We start from the raw sequence: 21552 nt of genomic DNA, 5'->3' as shown, positions 1-21552 counted from the left end.
AACAGGCATCAGCCCACAGAGCTTTAACTAACCTCAAAGAGCTTATTCCTCCTGTAAAATAGTCCCCAGGTCTGCCAGGCTGAATATGTTCATGGCCATTAAGAGTCTGTTGCGTGACCGTGGTAGGAGGACACGTATCACCGAGGGGAGCCGACTGAGGGAAGCGGCTTTGGTGTGCGGCAGAGCTGTGAGGAGGGACCTGTGCAAGCCATGACAAACAGCACCGTGCCGAAGCGATGTGTGCTGGGCTTTTGTTCTGAGCCTGTGCCGTGGACTTGTGATAATATGGTACTTCTGTTCTTTGGGGTGTTGTAAAGCCACGAGCTGATCTGTATTGAACGTGTCATTTGTATTCCCACGCTGTTTTTTCAGCAAATCTGTCAAATAAAACAAAAAAAAGAATGAAAAGAGGAACGCAAAGGAGGGATTACATAAGGAATTGGCTGCACGGGCAGCCATGGCCACTCCGGGCACTGTCGGCTTCGTGGCTTTGCTGTCCTCCAAGAGGAGGTGGAAATCACCCTGGGAAAGAGCTTTGGGTCTGGAACAGAGAGCAGCATCCCAGACCACTGGCTGCCATCCAGACAGGGGCTCAGGGCCATCGCCAGCCGCTGTGCTACTGCGCTTGTCCATAGGCTGCTGCTTCCCTCCCGGCCCTCCACATCCTCCAAGCTCTGGGGCTGCTTCACAGGGAATCGGCTTCCTCTCGACAGACAAGGGCTGAGCTCTTTCTCGCCCTCCTTCTGGCTTTTTGATCTGGCTGTTAAAGACCTCAACACTTGCAGGATAAATTTTTCATGCCCTTCTGTGCATACTTTCCTATTTTGGCACTTTCTGAGCACCCAGCTACCCGAAAAAAAAGGTGTCTACAGGCAGATCAGCACCTGCAGCAGCAATGTGCGTCCTTCCTCAGACGCGCACAGCGAGCCCCCAGCAGCACAGGCAAGGGACCCTGCGGAAAGGAAATACAAATCTGCCATCTGTGGCAATTTAGCATTTACCAGTCATATTGCACTAGGGCACTATCACTTTGAATGAATGTTAAAGCGTTTCCTCTCTGTGGCCTGAGCAGTCTCCTTTTCCCATCAAGTTGGCCATAGTGTGCCATAATAGAATAGACACGCTGTGGCTGCAGAGGGTCACTCAGGGGGGCTGACATTAACTCAGGGAGGTCCCCTTTTGAAGGAGGCATTCAATTAAAGTTTTACTGCTATTCTGCAATGTGAAGCCGCAAGGGTGAGTCTCAATAGCTGTGCTGGGATTTGAAATTAGCAGCTGAGTCCAAATTTGCCAGTGATCCTGGCTGTGAGCACTAGGCAGCCAGTTGTGCTCCGCTGCAGGAGCGAGGTCCGGGGAGGATACACTGGTGGCACCATGCACTTGGCTTTGCTTTGCAGGACTGGCAGCATGGGCAAGCATGAACGTGGGACCACCTGGGTGCAAATGTCATGGAAGGATGAGAGGACAGATCTGGCTTTGCATCTCTGGCATGCCACATCGAGAGGGACCATCTGAGGGACGTGGGGTGGCTCTGGGAGCTGGAGTTCAGACAGCACTTTGAGAAATGAGGCAAGTCCTGCAATCCAGGAGGAGTTTGCCTGAAGAAAAGGCGTTAGGTTAGGCCCACTGTCGTTGAGCAGAAGTATCTGTGCTCTCAAGCAAGATTTCCTCTCGCAAACACTGCTTGAGAGCTGGCAGCCTTCAGCTGCGGATGCACAGGCTGCACGGCACATTGAAGAGCTCAGCAGGAGCTGAGAAATGTATCCAGACCTCCACATTTCTTCTTTCTTGTCATTTCCCCTAAAAGAGCAGGAAGAATCAGCACAAATCAGCGATGCAGCCATGGCCAGAGGCATTCAAGACTTGCAGTGAATGGAGCAAAACAGGGCTGTGATCCTCTACTACAGTTGTGGTGACAGCAGTGATGAGGATGATGATGATACCAAGCCAGGTCTGCCTGCCTGTCTCCTTGCTGAACTCCGAGCTGGGCACTGGCTCTCCTTTGCAGATTTTAGGATCAAAACCTCACTCATCTCTGGGAAGGAAACCAGCCTGCGGAAACACAGGGCATTCTGCAGAAGGAGATCCCAAATTTCTGCTGAGCATCCCGAAGTACCTAACACATTACTGACACATGCGCTGCTCAAGTGCAGGTGCTTGGAGTGCAGCCTTTGCTGCAGTAAAGACAGAGGAGGGTAAGCTGTTGTAAATGAACAGGGCTCGGTGCCCAGATTTTAACCATAACACTTCCTTTCAAAAACTCAATAAACCGGTGTTTTGCACAGGAAAAACTGTCAGACTTTTAATTACCAGCCATCGTTACTGTGTTATCATAATGCGAGTGAATAGAGGCTGCTCTGCGACTGCCAGATGTTCACCCTCCCGCTCGTGACAGCAGCCAGTGCTGAGCACGGTGCTGCCCATCCCCGGCTGGGAGCCAGGGCAAGGAACCCCAGCCCTGCTGCCCCGGGCGCGCACAAAGCTGGGATAAAGAGCTGTAAAATGTTCCAGCCTTTGGCATAAAAATAGCCTCTGCAGTTAAACCAGATGGGATAAAACCTGCGGAAGGGCAATCAGCCCTCATGCACCAGGGCACACGATGGTTGTCAGCTAAGGGTCAGGAAGAAATTTGTCCTAGGGGTGATGCTGTCTAATGGACTGTGTTAGGAGTTGTAATGCTCTCCGCTGAAAGCGTGCTGCAGGAGCTGCTGCTGCTCTGGGAACAGGCTACCAGAGCTGCTATGGTCCACGGTGATGCTCTAATACCTTTTGCATTCTAACGCAAAATTTGCAGTATTAATATTGTAATTCCCATGGGTTAAATCAGCATAGAAAGGACTCAGGTCAAGCACCCGCCCCAACCATCGCAGGAGCCCTCAAGCACCGCAGAAACTGCCGAGGCTCTGCCTGCCTGCTGCAGAAGCCCAGACGTCCCGGTGGGTTTGGCTGGTTTTGGTTTCAGCCCAGTTGTAGCTCAGACTCCATGAGGACGTAAAACTGGTGGCAGGTAATTAATTCCCTGGAACCATTAATGAAGGGAACGGAGCAGCAGGGTAGGGACACTCCATGGGACCCCTGCAGCTGGGCCACCAGTGCCTGGGGAGCACCCAAGGGTGTCCTTCAGTGAGGAAGGAGAGCTCTGTGTGAGCAGAGGGGAGAAAAAGTACAAAACCAAGGAACTTGGATCACTTTATCCCATAGCAACAAGCCCATTCAACAGGAGGAGCATGTTCACAGCAAAGCCCTAAAAAAGGAGCTGTTAAAATAAACATTGGCATATCTCACACCTCCCTCTTCCCTGAAGGATGCTCTCTGGAAGCACATGTGGACAAACTAGGGAAGGGAAGAGCAGGAAAATAGCGATGAAGGGGAAGATTAGAGGTACTCTAATTAAGTGCTGAAATTAATCCTCTGTTGTCTTTCACTATCTAATATGTTTAATCATTACGGCTTCTCTGTTGTTCACTGACGAATCCAGCAGTCTCTTTCAGAGCATCTGGTCATATTATTCCTTTGCTTAATGACGACATAAAAAAACGCAGGCGTTTTCTGTGGAGCTTTTGCCCTACATATCGAATGGCATCTTGTAGGCAGGTAAGGAAGAGGCCCTGTAACCAGAGGCTGGCAGCCTGCAGCGGTGCTCCGCCCGTGCCCCTGCACGCTGGGGCTGTGCACGAGGTGGGGGGCTGCATGTGGTCTGTCTCGCACCCCTCGCTGCACCCCGCAGCGCGTCCAGCCCAAGCAGGAGATGCTGCTGTCAGAAGGGAGAATCCTGCCGGGGCTGGGAGGTACAGAGGTGTTACGGCAGCATGCCGTTAGTGCACGGAGAGATGCGGGAATTCATTGCTGGAACAGATAAAAGACCTCTCTGCAAGCACCCTTCTAGCTTCAAGGTGGACAGCTGGTTTCAGGGGGGTTTCCCTGGTTTCTGTATGTCACCTTGCTGCGCAGGGGGATAAAAAAAAATCCCATTTTTCCTCTGCAAACTGGAAAAATGGGATTCCTAGAGCCTTTACAAGCCTGCACTGCCCCTGCTCAGGACCTCCTGGGGTGAGAGAAGGTGGTCTCTGTTGTGTGTAAGCAATCTCCCTTGGCTCTGGGCACACAGCCCCTGGCAGGCAGAGCTGGGAGGGTGCCTGTGCCATTTGGAAACACCCATATTTCCTACATGTATGCAGATAACATCACACACTGCATCACGTTGCCTCCAGTGACACTGCAGACCTGAGCAGAATCTGTATGTGTGTGCTGGTCTCGAAGGAAAGGCCAGGACAATGTTATTTTGGCGTTAGCATCACACTTGCATTTGTTCCCCTTCCTCTTTCTCTTCTTTTTGTTTTTATCTTTGCATCAGAGCAGACCAAAACGTCAACATGTCACCATCACCGCAGAGCCACTGAAAATGTGACATGATTAGAGATCAGGGCAATAATGAGACAGTTTATCTTCCTTACACATACAGCACTGGATGAACCACTGGGAAATAAAAAAAGCTCCAATAAATCATATTGTCTCTGCCGCGGAAGTAATAATGCCAGCAACCCCAGGTACAAGGAGACGTTTGCTCTGACACCCGCTCCCGAGGCGTCGTGGCTGTGAGCCAGGCGAGTCCCTGCTAGATCCTTCCACCTGCCTCCAGGCAGGGCTGGAGCTGCTCTCGTGGGCAGTGGGGCTCAGTCCCTGGGCTGGGCATGCAGGGGACATCCAGAGCCATGCGAAGCCACAGGAAGCCCCGTTCCCACTCTTGTGCCAGAGTGGGAACTCTTATTATTTTAAGAGGTTTTACCCTGGGGAGTGATTTAACTCTTTGTAATGGGGTGGTTTGCTTGAGGAAGGCTGGTTTGTAAGGGGAATTCAGCAGGCAGCACGTGCAATGCAAGGTTAGCCAGGCTTTTCTTCCTCTATGGTTTTACTTGCTAAAACACAATTTCTCACTGAAAATACAGATGCAAAAAGGCTTTCTCCAAGCCCTAATCCCAATTTGCATTTGGAGGAGCTAAATCCGACAGCAAGCTGAGCTTGACAAGGAGACGGGAGTGGACTACAGCTCCCATGAAGCGCGGAGCAATGTAGGCACCTGGCTGGGAGCAGGGTGGTTTGTCGCCTCCGTCCTCGGGCAGGACCGCACGTCCCACCAGACACTGCTGGGGGATGGCACAGCTCTCCCTGCCCCTCTAACAGACCTGTCTCTGCAGGACAGAGCTCCAGCCAAATGCTGCAGGTTGGACACTCCCATCTTCTCTTGCATAATCACTGGGCTGAAGAAAAGCGACTCATAACGACTTCCCACTCACATGTCCAACCCCCTGCAAATGGCTTCTTGCCCTGGTGGAACAGAATATTGTGAGACTGCCATAAATAGATAGCAATCAAATAATGCTGCAACCCACTCCCATCTGCTAGTGAAAAATCCTGCCCAAGTGAAAGCAAGAGAGAGCTGGGAAGAATCGCTGCATCCTGCAATGTATCCTGGGCATTGGTACCTGCTTCTTATTTCACACCCATCGCATCCTCAGCGCAGGAATTGGGTGGGCAGCGTCTCTCCTGAGCCAGGAGGGACTGCTGGTTGCAAATGAACATGCTGGAGTGCAGACATCTGGCTGGCAGAGTCATGCATTTTCTTTATAATATGATATTGGCAATGTTATATGAAAACATTGATGAAAAACAAAGCCAGATACTGGGGGAAATGTGTAAAACTTTGTAATTCAGACTTGCATGGCTTTGAACATGACCATGTGGGTTCACCTTATAAAACAGCAAGAGACCAGTTCTTCTGCTGGAAAAAAATCCGTTTAGCAAAAATCAGTGTAGAGGTCAGGGTCCCTTTGCAGCAGCTGCACCAACACATGCTGGGGGGCTCCGCCCACCCACCACAGGGTGATGAGCCACCCTTGGCGTCCTGCTGGAGGAGACGGGGCATCCACCCATGCTCCTAAAGCACTTCAGCACCTCTGAGGGCCCAAATGTCCCCTGTCCCCATGTCACCTAGGTCCTTAGGGTGGCTTTGCAGGCTGTGACCTGCCAGGTTGGGTTGGGTTGGGTTGGGTAGGGTAGGAGAGGCTAGGGTAGGGTTGGGTTGGGCTGGGCTGAGCAAGGTGTTGATACTCTCCACCATCCCACTGCATCTGCAGGTGCTTGTCTGGGTTTGTTAAGGGTATGGGATAAATTACTTCAGCTCTGCAAAGAGTGAATTCTCTGCAGCTGCCTCAGAAGACATGTTGCTTGTGCTGAAGGGTGAGAGCAATCTCCTAGGTCCTGGAGGGATCAGGAGTTGGGGTAGCATGCAGGACCAGGGGGACTGCACTCTTCTGGGATAACCAGCAAAGGTAGGAGAAAGAAAGGAGTAAAAAAAAAAAAAAAAATAAAAATAAAAATTAATCACAAGAAGCCTTTTCATTTGCTTTCTCTAGCTTTTTTGCCTGACAAGTTATAGCAATATAAGCTCCAGCTGATCTATGGTGAGTCCCTCATCTGAGAGGGGAGGGAGAGGCAGGACCAGCTCCACACGTACCCCCACCCTCTGCCACTGAATGAGCCCATCATGCCCAAAGACACACGTTGGGGCTTGGGCTTCTTCAGCCTGAGGCGCAACTGATAGCATGGGGATGCCCTTGCTTTCAACTGCTTGTGGCAGTGCTGTCAAAGGCATATTGAGAAAATGCAGCACTGGAGGCTTTGGGTCACGGTCCTGGACCAGGGCGAGTGCAGCCCCATCTTCCCCTGCCATGGCATTTTGGAAGGATGGGGATGTGAGGTGCTGGGGAGCCACTCCTGAGCAGAGACCTTGCACATGTACAGAGTGCTGATTCATCTTGCTGCCACTTGAGACAAAAGAACATCTAATTAAGTCACTCGAGTATAAATAAATGTACAAGGTATAACCTCAGCAGCACAGAACAGCATTGGAAAAATCTCAGAAATGCACAATATGCTTTTCCTCCTCTCTGGCAGGGCTGGAGCTCACCTCTGGGACTACCCCTTTGTTTAGAAAATATCAAAGAATGGGATTTTTTTTTTTCCTTTTCTCTTGCAGTATTAGTTTTTACATTAAAATTAGGTAATTTTCTCTTTGCCTGCAGTTCAGCTGTGTCTCAGATACACCAAGTCTTTGATAACCCTCCAAATCTAAGTCGGAGCGGAGCCCAGTTTCCAGCTCTATCAAAGGGTGCGTGGGGTCTGCATCCCTCTTCAGAGAGAGTGAAAAACAACAGCAAGTCCAACAAAACCAGTAAACAAGTAATTGCCAGTGCTGCTTTAATTGCCAGCACCCTCTGGTACTAATGGTAAAGCTGATGTGCCTACAGCTGCAGGACATGGCACCAGTCTCTGTTTTAATTAAGCCTCATTAAGTGGACTTTACATTTTGCTCAGAAAGTGGTCAGATCCCAGCTTAGTCCTGCAGCAGGAGTGAGGAGTGTGCTAATGGGAGCCCAGATTTGGGGTTGGGAATTATTTGGCCTTTTTTCTGAAATGCCACAGTTTTGGGATGGGGCTGTGGGGGCTCCCCCATGCACATCCCTCAGCCCTGTTCCCTAGCACCTTCCCAGGCTTTGAAACCGCTCACGGTTTATTGACCTTGTTTTTCCAGCCTGAGCAGGCAGCTGAGAGTGGGTTGAGTCTCCTTGGTTGCTGGATGTGCACAAGCATCACCTCTTCCCTGTGGAAGTCTCTCCTTACCATAAAACCATCGATCATTACTTTTATGGTCCTTTTCCTCTTCAAGCTCTTGCTGTTAACATCTCAAAAGAGGTTTTTGTTGCATGTTGAGCTCTAGTGCTCTGAAGCATCCAGCCAATTTGTTTTGATGGCATAACGAGGTTGATAAATTACCACCTTGGGCAGGAGCTTTGGGTGTTTGTGAGAAAAGAAATCCCTTGGCATCTCTCTGCACACAGTGCTCATTAGGGCTTTTACAGTACCACCTGTGTCCGGAGGCTAATGCCAGCCAGCAGTAAAATCATGGAAAGAGTCCCTGCCCACCCCTGCCCTCCTGCAGAGGGACCACATTACTCCCAGCCTGGTGCCCTGGAGAAGCTGGTCTTTGTGATGTGCATGGCTGTGCCCAGGAGGAGGTAACTGTCCCTTGCTAGAGGCAGCAAGCTCGTGCAGCTGGCTTCTGGGATGACTTTCCCTGCCGAGAACCATGGGTTTGGGATCGGAAAGCATTTATTATCTCCAGTGGTTTGCCTGATTAAAAAAGGGAAGATCTGAAAGTTCTTGCATTGAATGTGTGTAATAATAACATATCCCTCTGACTGCTCCAAACAGGGGGCTGGGAGATTGTAATTAAAGCCATAATCTATGCATGTACCCCACTGCTTTCCATTGCGTGACACTTCTTGGAGGTGATGCTGCTCCAGCCCACGTCACCAGCCCATGCTGGCTGTGCAGGAGTTTTCACTGTCCCAGTCTCAGAGGCATCTGCCTAATTGCACCAGCAGTATTTTTTTAATGTGCTTTCCTACGTTGCCTACATCTGATAAGGTCAAAACCACCTTGAGGACAGCTGCTCGGCTGTCTATTTTGGCTTTTCCTTTTCTGGATCCAGGGAGGACACAGCTGCTCTGACCTTTCACGTAAACCTAGTTAAAGGTGATCAAGAAACACATATACACTTCCTAAAGCAGTTCAAAGGAAGTGTCCGGGATGTGTTTTATTTGTCATACCAACCCTCTCAAAGAATCACTCACAGGACAGCCCGGCTCTTGACTGCTTTTCACAGAAAATTAAGATAAGTAGAGAAAAGCTACCTCCAGGAAAAACATCCCTTTCTAAAACTGGAATCAGAATTTTATGGCCAGAAAACAAAGGAAAGAAACAACAACCAGCCTGCTCTGTGGCCTTCAGCAAGGCTGAGTTTTCTTCTACTTTTTTTTTTTTGAAAGTTGGGACCAACACTGCTGAAAATAGGAAAACTTAAGCCAGATTTTCTAATGGGTCCTTGCAAGGCCTGAGTTCAGAGCAACCATGTTGCTGTGACACAGTGGAGAATTCTATGGGCTTGGCTGTGTTAGAGATGTGAGGCCAGGAGGCAGAAAATGCTGCTGATCCCCACTGTGAGGTCCCTGCTCAGCAGCGAGCCTGGCTGCTGGTGCAAACCATGGCCACCTCCACCAGCACAACTGCTGGTCTGCAAGGGGGAACCAGATTTGGGAACCGGTGACTGCAGAAACTACAACTGACCCATTTTCCTCTGGATGATGGATACAGGGATTGGTAAAAGCTCCATAGCAACTGGATGTGCACAGTTTAATTATGAAATCCCCATGGTGCTCCCTTGCAAAGATAAATGGATCCAGGATATTTTCACCTCTTGCAACCATTAAAAAACCTCCATATTTAGAAGGTCCTGTTCCACTTTGCTGTGTGCTAGGCAGCAGTGCAGCTTGAGGAAGGACAACACTTCAGATGAGTACATTTAGGTGTGTCCTTCCAGGAAGGTTTATAAGCCTGAGGAGTCTGGTTGTCATCACATGGCACTTCAGGTGGTCGTCATCTCCCCCATAACCCCATCCCAGGTGTTAATCCCAAAAGGGGAGACAGATCCAGCAGTGGTGTTGGATCAGTGTTTGTCATCCATGAAAGAGTTGAGAAATACAAGGCAATAACAGAAGAACTAGATTATTGAGACTATTTTTTAATGTTCGGGTTCTTTTCTAGTTGGCTTTTGTTTAAGCTCTTCACAGCAACTCAGGTCAGCTCTTATTACATTCCAGCTGTCCCTTCTGTCCCCTGGCACAGAGTATTGAGACACAGACAGTGAGAACTTTTAGATGGCATGATAAATAAAATAGATGCTATTATTAAAACACTGCCCTGTTTTCTGCTGCCACGGTATCTCTTGTCTTGTCTGGTTTATTGCTGATGTCTTCTGTCAGCCCAGCTTGCCTTTCTCAGGTATATGATTTATGGTCCAGGGAGACAGAGCAGAAACATGAGAAAATTGCAAATGAGGGTACTGGGAGGAGTGTAGGCAAGAAGACAAGTGATTATGATAAGAATGTGCAAAAGGGTCCATCTCCCACTACCTTCTGGCAGGGAACGGTGTTTGGGACAGTGTGCTCAGACATCCAAGCAGCTTAGCTCCTGTTTACCATCTCCAAGCTGGGAGAAGTAAAACCTGGAGCAGAAGCAGCAATGCCTGTCACTTCCCGAGGCGAGCTTTCCAAGCTGTGTGTGAATGCCTCCAGCGTGGGGTGGCATCTGGTCCTAAAAGTCCAGGCAACAGCCACCAATGTCCAGATCCAGCAAGAGCATGACGACGCCCAGCAGCCAGACCCTCAACGGCTGCAAATTAATCTCGTTCCCTCTGCTTCAAGGAGTTTATCGGCTTTCCGATCTGTTTTTTTTGCAGCCCAATGTGGCTTGGGTGTAGGCAGGACACAGCCACGGAGGAGAGAAACCGCAGGCTGCTGCATGCATTAGGAAGCTGTCCTTGCTGGTAGTGGCTGCAGCTCGGCAGGATGCTATTTTCATTACCGTGTCTGAGGCTCGTGATAACTGAAAGCTGTTCCACTCGGTCCTGCAGCCTCCCCAAACTCCAGGCGCCTCTCATGCATCCCTCCTCCTGCCAACCCAAAACCTGGGAGGAATGGTGAAGTGCCAAACAAACAGCCCCTCATTTTCGGTGCCTTGCATGGCACCCTCCACGAGAGCAGGGCTGGGGAAGGGGACTTGTGTCCCTGGGGTGCGTGGGAACCTGCCTGCCCCACTGCTGCAGAGCAAGCCCAGGTGTGGGGGTATCTGTGTGCTGGGGAGGGAGAGCATGTCCAAAAGGTTCCCTGCAATTCCCTTCAAACTTCAGGGAGAAGAGGAGAAATGGGGATTTGGGTTAGTTTGAAATGAAAATTAAACCTGTGAGTCATTTCATTTCCTTGCACTGAACAGCACAGGAATTCCAAAGGCTTGTTTTGAGGCAGATGCTGCTCCTTTAATCTGGTGGTTTGGCCAGTTATACTCACATGTACTAGTCCTGCTTGGATTACACTTCTGCATCAAGGATTACTGTTCAAATCCAGCAGTGCTTTTAATGCCTGGAACCAGGCAAAGCAGCTGATGTTAATATATTTCAGGAGTGAAAACACAGCCGGAGGGGTAGTCATTATAAAGTAAGATGTAGGATTATAATGCGAGTTGAAGAAATCAGACATACTGGTACTTTTCCAACTGTGTAGATTTCTTGGGCCATGTCACCCACTCATTGATCAGTTCTAGATTCTAGATAATTATTCCAGGGAAAATTTGATGAGTGGAGCTGCTCTGAAATACTGATGCAGAGTGCTGTGCTTGCACAAGGGCTCAGCACACCCTGTCAGAGTGTTGTGCTGTGCTGCACAGGGAATCCCAATTAGTGGCCTTGTGATCTACCCGTTTGTGAACCAGTGGAAATTTGAAGACAGGAGTCACTGCAGATATACCAATAAACAGCAATACCCAAAAGCTGTCAAGAGGAACCAGGGAATTCTGCTGCTTTGCATTCTAGGTGCTCTGTTTATGCCAATTTAACATCCAGCTGAAGAGACAAAGATACTATCTATAGGTATATGTATAATTGTGTATATAAATTACTTCTAAAGATTAGATGGTTCGGGGTGCCCTAAAGCATTCCTGTGAATCACCATGGTTGCACAGACAACCTTTCATCCTGTTAGCAGTGCTCAAGATACGGATAGATGGTTGCAGGAGTTACGGGGGCTTAATGAATTACCACTTAGCAGCAGCCACTATGCAGAATCTTCATCTGTTTGGGACAAAATAAATGAAAGAAAACAATTCCTTTCTTTGCCCAGTCACCTCAGGAAGGTCTGAGTGATCGAGCAATTCCCCAGCTCCTTCTAGATCAAATCTTCTGTTTGCTGTAATACAAACCCGACAAAGCAGGTAATTGTTCTTGTCAGCTAAACAGGGGAGTGAATCTGTAGGAAAATGAGGTTGCCTTGAGCAGCAAATGCCAGTTGGGAAAGTGCAGCTACTCAGACCGCTCTGTCGCTGAGGAAGCCATCACCGTGAGCAAGGAGGTACACCTGGTGCCAAAACCACTGTTAGAGGACATGGGGAGAGAAGAGCATTGCCCTCGCTGCAGTCTCACACCATCTTTTCTGGCTTGGGAAGGGTTAAGTCTCTGCTGGCAAGGGTTGCCCCTCTTGCCCACTGCAGAGAGGGTGCTAATTGAACCAGCTGAATGGCCAAGGGATTAGCAAACTGAACAGGTGAAAATGAAATTGGTGAGAAAGAAGGCTAATTAGCTTCCAGCTGCCCACAGCCATGAAGTCCCCCGAAGCTGAAGGAGCACGGCTCCCTGGGGTGACAGCCTGACCTTGACCAGAGAGCTAGAGCTGTGCCTGGGACCAAGCTGAGGGCAGTGTTTGCTGTCTGGTAGCCAGCCAGAGGAGCCCTGTATCCCAGTGAGTACAGAGCATCCTTGCTGTCTGTCTGACGTTGGCTGTGTGGCTTTGCTTTCCTTCCTCAGTTTCCCTGAAGCAGCTCTGAGCACCCATGCAGGAGGCTGGGCAGCCCCCGCTTCAGAGACAGGAGAGACCCTTGGCTGAAGGGCCCAGCCTGGCCAGCGCCTGCTCTCTGGAGCCTGAGTTCAGGGTTTGCTTGTGGAGGATGTTGCAGGGAATAAACTGGACCTCTTTGAAGCTGCCTCTGTCACCTGTCCTTCCATCTACTTTTGGTGACAATGTGACAAGGGAAGAGGTAAATGTCACCTCTTCAGTGGAGAAAGTGGGCTGGTTTCTCTCGGGTTTGGGTGTGCCATGGTCGCTGGTGTGGTTAGAGGAGGAACCCACCAAGTGCTGAGCAGTGCCAGCGATGTGAGCAGCAAGGCAAGGTTGTGCCTGGCAGTGCCACACTTCGAGCCCACGTGTGACAGCCTGTGTTAAACCAACCCAGCTTCCCTTGGCAGCATTCAGCTAAGCATGGCTATTAAACCTGCTCTTAATTGTAATGTGGCTAAATATAAATATTTTAACTCTTGCCCAGGATATAGTATTAGGTGTTAGCTGGAGTGGATTGTTTTCTCCAAGCGTCTCAGGGAGAAGGTTGTTATTTTTCCAGTGATTCTCTAAAAGACTCAAAAGCAGTTTCAAGTTTACTTGCAAGTGAGGTTGCACATCCTCCCTGGACCACTGGTTTCTTCTGCTGGGCCATGGGATGTCACAAGTCCCAGGTGTATGCTTGCACGTAGTAATATTTGACAAAGCTTCAGCAGTCTCCGTGGCTGGGGCCGGGCACCCCGCTGGTAGTGATCAAATGTGCTCAGCTGAACCGTCTGAGAGTGCAGTCCTTCTGTTTCATCTCTACTTGCAAGTAAAAAGAGCTCAGAGTGGCTTTACCATTGGAGAGTGAAGTGAGTTCAGTCGAGGACTCTGTCTTGAGTCATCTTGGCTGAAAATCACTCCGAGTAAACTTTCCATTTCAGTAGATTTAGGAAAGCAGAAATTAAACTGCTTGGGGATTTTAGATGGTGGCAGAGGTTAATAAAATATTGAAGAGGCATGCCATCTGTAACTCCCGGATGGACCAGAGAACAGAAATACCAACTGGGCAGCTTACCTACATGCCAAGAGCAGGAAAGACTGCTGTCCTGCTTGGATGGACACCCTCGCTACAGCACAGGAGATGTTCCCAGGAAAAGTACACATTTGATGCCCAGGATGACAGACGGCAGAGTTTGCTAGAGATCTGCATCCCGTTTTTTTCCTGGTAGTTGTGACTACCACATTCAATACTGTGCAAGTGAGAGGCAGCCCTGGGAATATCCCACCGTGACAGCATACTGGCATGGCCTGCCATGGAGCAGGACTCTGTTCTCTTGCTATAACTTTACTTAAATAGTTTGATGTTGCACATGTTCAATTAAAGAACCAAAGGAAACTGTTTCCCTGTAGATTGGATGTTAGCGTGGGACGAAAGACGATGTTGTAACAAGGCTTTACGTTTTGGGATGCTCTAATCCTGCGTGCCAGGACTGCTCAGGGCTGTGCTGTGTAACTGGTGCCTTCTGCTCAGCTAGACCTTTCCCAGGGGAGGCTCCATCAGCCATCCATGCATAGGGCACATGACACGGAATGCTATTGGGTCCATCTAGTGGAATAATTAGGCCCAAGCAATCTGAGAAGCCATACACAAATTAAGCCATTAATTGCAATCTCAGCTTTGGCAGCCTGGCAGTGAGATGTTTCCTCCCATTCTCACCAAAGAAAGAACTAAAAGCCGAGTGTAGCGCCAGCAAAATGCAAGGCACTCTCAGTTTACACATGTGAGGTGGAGAATCCCTGGGAGAACTGGGCTCTTGTTCCTGCTCAGCTTTAGCTGTAGACAGAGTTCAAAGAGCAGGCCTGTTTGCAACACAAAGGCAGATCTCTTTCAGTTTGTGTGTTTGCTTGATGTGGCCTGTGGCTAAGAGATCCTGCTACAGCCAAAGTGGCTGCTCAGATCCTCCAGGAGAAGGCAACTATAAATAGGCTGCTTTGATGTATAAAGATGTTAAATGGCAAACAAAGGCAGGAAAACAACAAACACACCGTTGAAAGCATTTGCAGCTCAGAGGTCTTAAATGCAGGGCTGAGCAGCATCGGTGAAGCTCCGGTGAAGCTGCATGCTGTGGGAGGGGATGGGGCAATCAGTGGGGACCCCTGGAGCAAACCCCCTCTGGTTCTCAGCCAACTCTGCTGGGATGGGGGCAGAGATGGGCAGTGACATGCGAATTAAGTAAGGAAACTTGCTTCTGGGTTTAAATCTTCTCCACAGGAGCAGTAAGGCAAGGCTTTAGCAAAATCATCAGGTTTTCAAGTGTGAATATTTTATTTTTTTTATAGGATGGCTTATTTCTATGTAGAAAGCAAAGTGCTTCTCCTGAAGTCCTATTTTGTTATGCACATGCAGTTTTTACTGTGGCAGTGGAATCAAATTCAGGAGCCATGAGGGCTTGGGAGAGCTCAATTGTCCCCAGAGAGGTGACAGCCACTCTCCTGCACTGATCCTCCTGTTGGTTCTGGTGATGGTCTTGGCAGCATCTCTTCCAGCTCAGGTGCAATGCAATATTTTCATATGGCAGGTTTCTGCAGAAAGGAGCTCAGTAGAAGTTATAATCCAAAACTGCAAGTCATATTTTATTCTTCTGATTTTGTCACCTCATTTTCAGCTGGGCAATTAGGAGCATTGCCTTCTGCTTTGCTGGGACTCCTGCACAGTCCCAGCCTTTCTCTGTCTAAAGTTAGTATGAGTCTAGAAGCAAGTACAGCCTGAACTGATCAGTTTGGGGTATCCTTTCTTGCACTCTCCCCAGGAAAATCAGTTCAAATGCCATAATGCAACTTCCTAGGACATAATGCAAGTTCAAATGCAACTTCCTAGGATCCAGGAATCTCTGTAGTGCGTGACTTGCTGAGTTGGTGCTGGCAGCTGCCGCATCTGGAACCTTCCACCCTGCAAACATCTGGGGGTAGTGAGGGACAACAAAGCTTTAAACCAAGGCCAAATCCTGCATACAGTCCTCTCCTTCCCTGGGAAAGCTCTGTGTTGCACTGGCTTTGCTGAATGCTCCCACATCAAAGGTGCTTTTTCTCTGCCTCCCTTTCAGGCAGGTGTCTAGGATGCATCAAATCTTTGATATGTTACGAGCTTTCCCGTTCTTCTCCCCAAACCTTTTGTTTTCCTGTTGAGCCTGCCACAGGTGAAGGGATGCATTTTCTCTGCTTGCCTCCAAAAACAAGTCTGGCAGGCTGTGGAGTCCAGGTGTTCTCGTTTCACCTCTGAAATGATGCATTTTCTTTCCCACAGAAGAGGCCACGTGGTTCCCAAATAGCTTTTACACTTTCTTTAACCTTTTCAAACTCCTCACTAGCAGGGCCTGCTCTGTTATTTCCACATCGGTTTGGCATTTTAACAGAAAAATAGCCTTTCCATAAAAATTATAATTCTCAGCAGCAAAAATGGATTTATTGAAGAAAAGAATGGATCTTTCCATTGGGGGGAATGGGAACGACAGCTTCCCGGTGCCTACTGGGATGGCTGCTGTCCACTTTGCATTCTGCCTGCAGAAGAACCAGCCAGGTGGGCAACCTGCAGCTGAAAACTGGCTCCCTCAAAAGAGATTTAATTTTTCTGGAATGATTTTCTGTAAAACATTGCCCACTTTTATTTTTTCTTCCAATTTACAGCACACAAATACAAATAAATCAACTGCAATTATTTCCCCCTCTGTTTTTCCCCTAGGGCTGTACTACGATTATGTGCAGATAAATAAATTAGGTTAAACAATGGTAAATTGTCCTGAGCTGACTTTTATTATCAGAAAGTTGCATTGGAAACTAGATAATTTGTTGATGTTATTTTACGTGATCTTAGTTCCTGCATCTATTCATGAGACTATTCCAAATGTTGTACTGGTGAATTTAAATTAAGCATGAAAGTGTTTTAGGGCTTTTTGCAATGATTGCTTATTTATTTTATTATCAATAATAAATTTAAACCAAAGCAAGGAGTCTCCACTTTCAAGGACAGTAAAACACGAAGGAGAAGCAGCTGGTGGCACATAAATGGCAGCTCTTTAGAAACAGAGCTGAACCTGTGGAAAAGCTAAAGAGAAACTGAGCTGGGACTTCTGGGTTCTTCTGCAGATTCTTTCTCTTTTGAAGCGAATTGTTATCTTCTCTGGGCTTCACGGCCATCCAGAATGAAAGGAGAAGGATGTTCTTTCTCCATGTTGTAATGTTGTTGTGCTAGGTGGAGAAGTACTTCAAGGCTTAGGACTTGTGAAAAATTTGACCCTGCAGGTTTTTTTAATGACAAATTTTTGTTGTTCTGTAGAGACCAGCTTTTACAGCCACTGCTCTATTCTCTGATATTTTTACAGTTTTTAAATAATTACATTTTGTTGGGGTGTTGTTTTTACATAATTAATTGTTTTCATTTTCTATCTGAGCTTCTCAGGGAGGGGTTTGGAGTAGAGACAAACCACACCTTCCACATCAGCTCTACCTGTTTTAGAATCTTAAAATATTTCCTTTCCCAAATAAGCCAGCATCCCTGTGGAGCACCTGCCCTGAGAATCAAACAGTGGAGCAGTGGTGGGGTGAGGGAAGGTGGTACAGGGGTTCAGATGGGCATGGTGAAGGGCTCCCAGCCCTTTCTTCCCCCCTACTCCAACTAGAAAGGCTTTGTTTGCGTGCTCATTTTCTTTGCATTACCACTGAGTAGCTGGAAAACATCCGTAAGATGCTCATTGGGGAAGTGGTGGCTGCGTGAGGCAGCTGGGGGAAACCGGGTCTGCTGGGTGCCTGGCTCTGGCTTGGTGCTGGATGGGTGATCAACTCGCTCAACAAACAGGTCTTGAGCTCATGCTCCATCCCCCTGGGCTGCCCAACTCCCCAGCTCACTGCCCACCCATCGGTGTGCTGTCTACTTGAATTGACCAGGGGGATAACTGCCTTTCTTCTTCTATGTCTTAATTAGACTTGCACTGCTACTCTGGTCCTGGCACAAAGTTCCCAGCACCATGGATTTTAGAGCCGCATCACAGCGGTGATGGCTTCAAAGGAAAAGGACGTTCTAGTTCCCTCCATAAGATGGATTTAATGTAATGAGAAAGACACCCACGCACAAAATTAACTCTGGTACGGATGGTGCTGATGTGCATCAAGGATTTAGCACCTTGCAAGCTGCGTGCATTTCAGTGGGTGGTATCCCAGACACCTCAAAAAAATGACCCTCAAGTTTCCAAGCAGGAGGTGAGGTTAGTCCTTCTGGCAGCTGTTTCATTTGAGCAGGACAAGACTGACACAAACCTTATTTCCCTAGATGTTGGCCCTTTAGGTCTCCCCTTCCCACACGCTGGCTGGGTTACTATGTGTTTGCAGCTCCGGCAGGATGTGTAATGAAACACCTAATATATTATGACAAGTAAAGGGCTTTGCAGCATGGTAGTTAATGCTCTTTTTCTTTTGTGTGTGTGGTTAATAGATCCTCTGCCTGCTTGTTTTCCCATTACTAGGTATGGTTTTAGTGACAAGGATGTTGTTTCTCACATTTTGTACTAGAAACCTTATTATAATAATTACTTAAAATTAGAGGGTGAATGGAGATGCTCGTGACAGTGAGGGATTATTAGTGCTGATTAAAGGCATTGGCAGTACAGGCAGGTATTAATAGACTGTTCGCTGCACATTTTTCTCCCAGCCCCTCTCTCCTGGCTTGCATAATTTGTTCTCGTAGTTGTGTTACTTTCCTGGACATTTCATAGTAATGTCAGGCCGGCCCCTTGCACTCCCAGCTATGGGGTTACCCTAGAGCAGAACTCATCACTTGCTGATATTTCCCCTGCAAGCTACTGAGCTATAGATACTGGTCCTGTGCTATGGTCTTGCCAGCTGCAGAAGCTGATGCTTTGAAGAGTGGTGAGGCAGCCCCGCTGTGCTGGCCATAGCAGCAGCAATCGCTGTCCTGTGCTCGTTGCATTTGTGGGTCAATTCTGATCTGTGGTGGAGCAGTGCAGTGCTTCAGTTTGGAGTTGTCTGTGGTTTTTTACAAGACTTCCCTGAGATCCCACAGACCCATCCCACCCACTTGTCCCATGCAACCACTACCTCCTGCTGTTGCCTGATTTGAAAATGTAATTGCTGAATTAGTAGATCTGAACTTATATTTGCGAATGTAACTTGCTGATTGGGTTCCCTTTGTAAGCTACCTCCTGGGTTTACTTTCTCTAACTTGAAGTAGAGGCATATCAAGTAGTGCTACGTATTGTGGATTGATGTGATCTACTGACACCTTTTCCTTGTGCCATCAATATCATTTTCTCAGAGCAGGAAAGCAGGCTGCTTTATTTCATGAAAGTAAAGGCTATAGCCCTGTCAGGGAAGGCAGCAGAGGTATAGCCCTCTGGAAGCAGGGGGGAAATATATAATACAGTCACTGCCATAACTGGCTCCTAAATAAAGACCAGGGTAGTGAATCATCTTGGTGCAATGGAGAAGAGGCACATCTGAAAACGTGCCTGGTACGCTGCAGTGCTGAGGGATCAAATGGTGTGTGCAGACAGGGAGGGCTTAGGTGAAAGCTCCAAGTCATCATTCGTGAGTACTGGTGCTGGCCAGACATGGGGAGCCAGCTGGAGGAGGACAGCAAAGAGCCATTTCATTGATCATGGTGGATTTCATTTTCTCTGTGCTGGGACAAGTATGAAAAGTGTGGGGTGGAAGGGCCAGGGCAGTGAAGGGACATGGGAGCCTTTCAGAGACAACAAAATGGGCAGGGTGGGAGGGATGGGGGAAGGCTTTTACGAAGTGAAGCAGCTCTTCTGCTGCAAGAAATGGCAATCTTCATGCGCTGCTGGGAACAAGAACCTTTGGCCAGTATCATGGGCCATCACATGCAGGCCAAATTCTTGCTTTTGTTCTGGACTTCTGCCAAGCAGGCTTGCATTTCCCTGCCATCAGGGGAAAAGCTGTAGCCTTGTGCCTGCTCTGGGAATCCAGCCTGCATCAGAGCTGCGGGTTAGGAAGGATTCCCATCTATCTGGCTATTTCTTGGTCTTGGAGCTGAACAAAAATTTGACACAGAACCAAATCGATAACAAGACATTCTGATGGCAGTGATGCTTAAGATAAACCCTGGGATCTCTCTAGCACCAGGCGCTGCTTCTCAAGAAGCCCAGGGCTTTGCCTTAGAGATAAACCGTGTGTATATATATACGGCACCATGTAAAAGTGAGGAGATGGGTTAGGAATCATAGCTATTAAAGCCTGTGATAGAGACTGAACAAGAGTTCTTAAGCAGTACAATCACACAAGGCTGTATCATTTAAACTGTCTGGCTTTCTATCACTTTAACAAGTCTATAAGCCAAACATCTTACTTGTATTTGGACAGGGATTTGCTCTAAGCACAGATGCTGCCGGGTGAGAATAAACCCGAAAGTACGGTTAATGAATAACAGAAGATCCTTTTTTCATTTTCCTTTTTCTTTCTCCCGTGCCTCCCCCCTCCTTCCCCTCCCAGCCTGAGCCTGTGATCTTGAGGGTCAGCATGAGGGATGACAGCATGCTCTTCCCAACCCAGTGAGCACCACTTTCACACCAGCTTTCATTAACATTTCGGTGTCCTGGAGCTGAGCTGTGGTCCAGCATTGTGTCCCTGTGGTCCAGCATTGTGTCCCTGTGGTCCAGCATTGTGTCCCTGTGGTCCAGCATTGTGTCCCTTTCCTGCCACAGACAGTATGGGTGTGCAGGTGCAGAAAATGTGCTCCTATCTTTGCAAACTCCTGAAAAAGGGCCATTCTGAGTGTTCCTTACAAGCTATTACAAGCACAACTGCTATCTCTCACACTGCTGTCTGGGTGATTCAGGGCTTTGGCTGGCTGGGGCCCAGTTGTTTGCTGCTCCTGAGTTTCTGCTGTTTGGTGGCTTTTGTGTACATTGGCAGTAGAATGCTATGTGCTGCCACTGCTGGAGATCGCAAAATAAAGGTGAGGCATTAGCCATCGGGAAGAATTTATTAGGCCTAGATTAAATGCTGTTTGTATGGGAAAGCCTCATTGCAGCAAAACCCCATGATGTATCAGTGGAATGAGTTACAGCATTATGAAAACTCAGACTGGTTTTCACATTAAGTTACTGAAAGGAAAGAAAGACTTCATCTCCTAGGAAAGCAAATTAAATCTCACAGCCCACAGAAGCCCTATAAAGGGGAGCATGCTCGGCTGCCTCCATCACACAGGAGGTGCAAAGGGAAGGGCAATGGGGAGAATGATGGGATGGGGCAGGTGCCTCCTGGTGTGTTGCGTTTAGTGGCTCCCAGAGCAAGAAGGCAGCCTCTCTGCTTCTGAAATACCGGTGTTGCTGCCATGGGAAACGTAAGCCTCTGTGATGGAGGAAAGCTGATACGATGCTGCTGGAATGAGGGTGACATTTCTCAAAGGTAGGATGCCTCCTCTTCCTAGTGTCAAACTGATTTATGCTCCTTGGAGACAAACCAGGTCCGAGTGCTCTTTGTATGAAATGCACGTGAGCTTGCCCGTCCCAAGCTGGCTGCCAAGCTCTTCATCTTACAGTGGGTCTGTCCTCCTGCTCCTGCTGTGCCCTCAGGGCTTTCCTAAGTCTCCTTGGTTTGTCTAGTATCTAAAAAAAAAAAAAAAAAAAAAAAAAAGAGGCAGAGCTGAGACCGGAGATTTTCCCTGAAGGCTTCCTGAAATCCAAATTAATGATGTCACCTGTGATAGTCTAGACCCCTACCTCCAACCTCTGTGAAAAAGAAAAGGTTAAAAAAAAGAAGGGATAAAAATAAATTTTGCCCTCAGAAGTCGGACTGTATGCTTCCACCCTCTGCATCTCCATTTCTGTTAATGTCTCTGATAATCCCCAAATTCTTCCTTTTTTGACCAGCAGTTTTGCACTTAGAATTCCTTGTGGAGGTTCTGGGGTGCCTTGGTGGCCTAAAAGAAATAATTGGCAGAGAGGTGATGTTTGCTGTGGATGCAGCTCAGATGTCCAAACTGGGCACTGTGATCCCTGTGGGGTCACCCTTTTCACACCCTTTGGGGTGAAAC

The sequence above is a fragment of the Falco rusticolus genome, chromosome 9 (genome assembly GCF_015220075.1).
Source record: "Falco rusticolus isolate bFalRus1 chromosome 9, bFalRus1.pri, whole genome shotgun sequence".
Lineage (NCBI taxonomy): Eukaryota > Metazoa > Chordata > Aves > Falconiformes > Falconidae > Falco > Falco rusticolus.
This window is presented reverse-complemented; position numbering follows the sequence as displayed.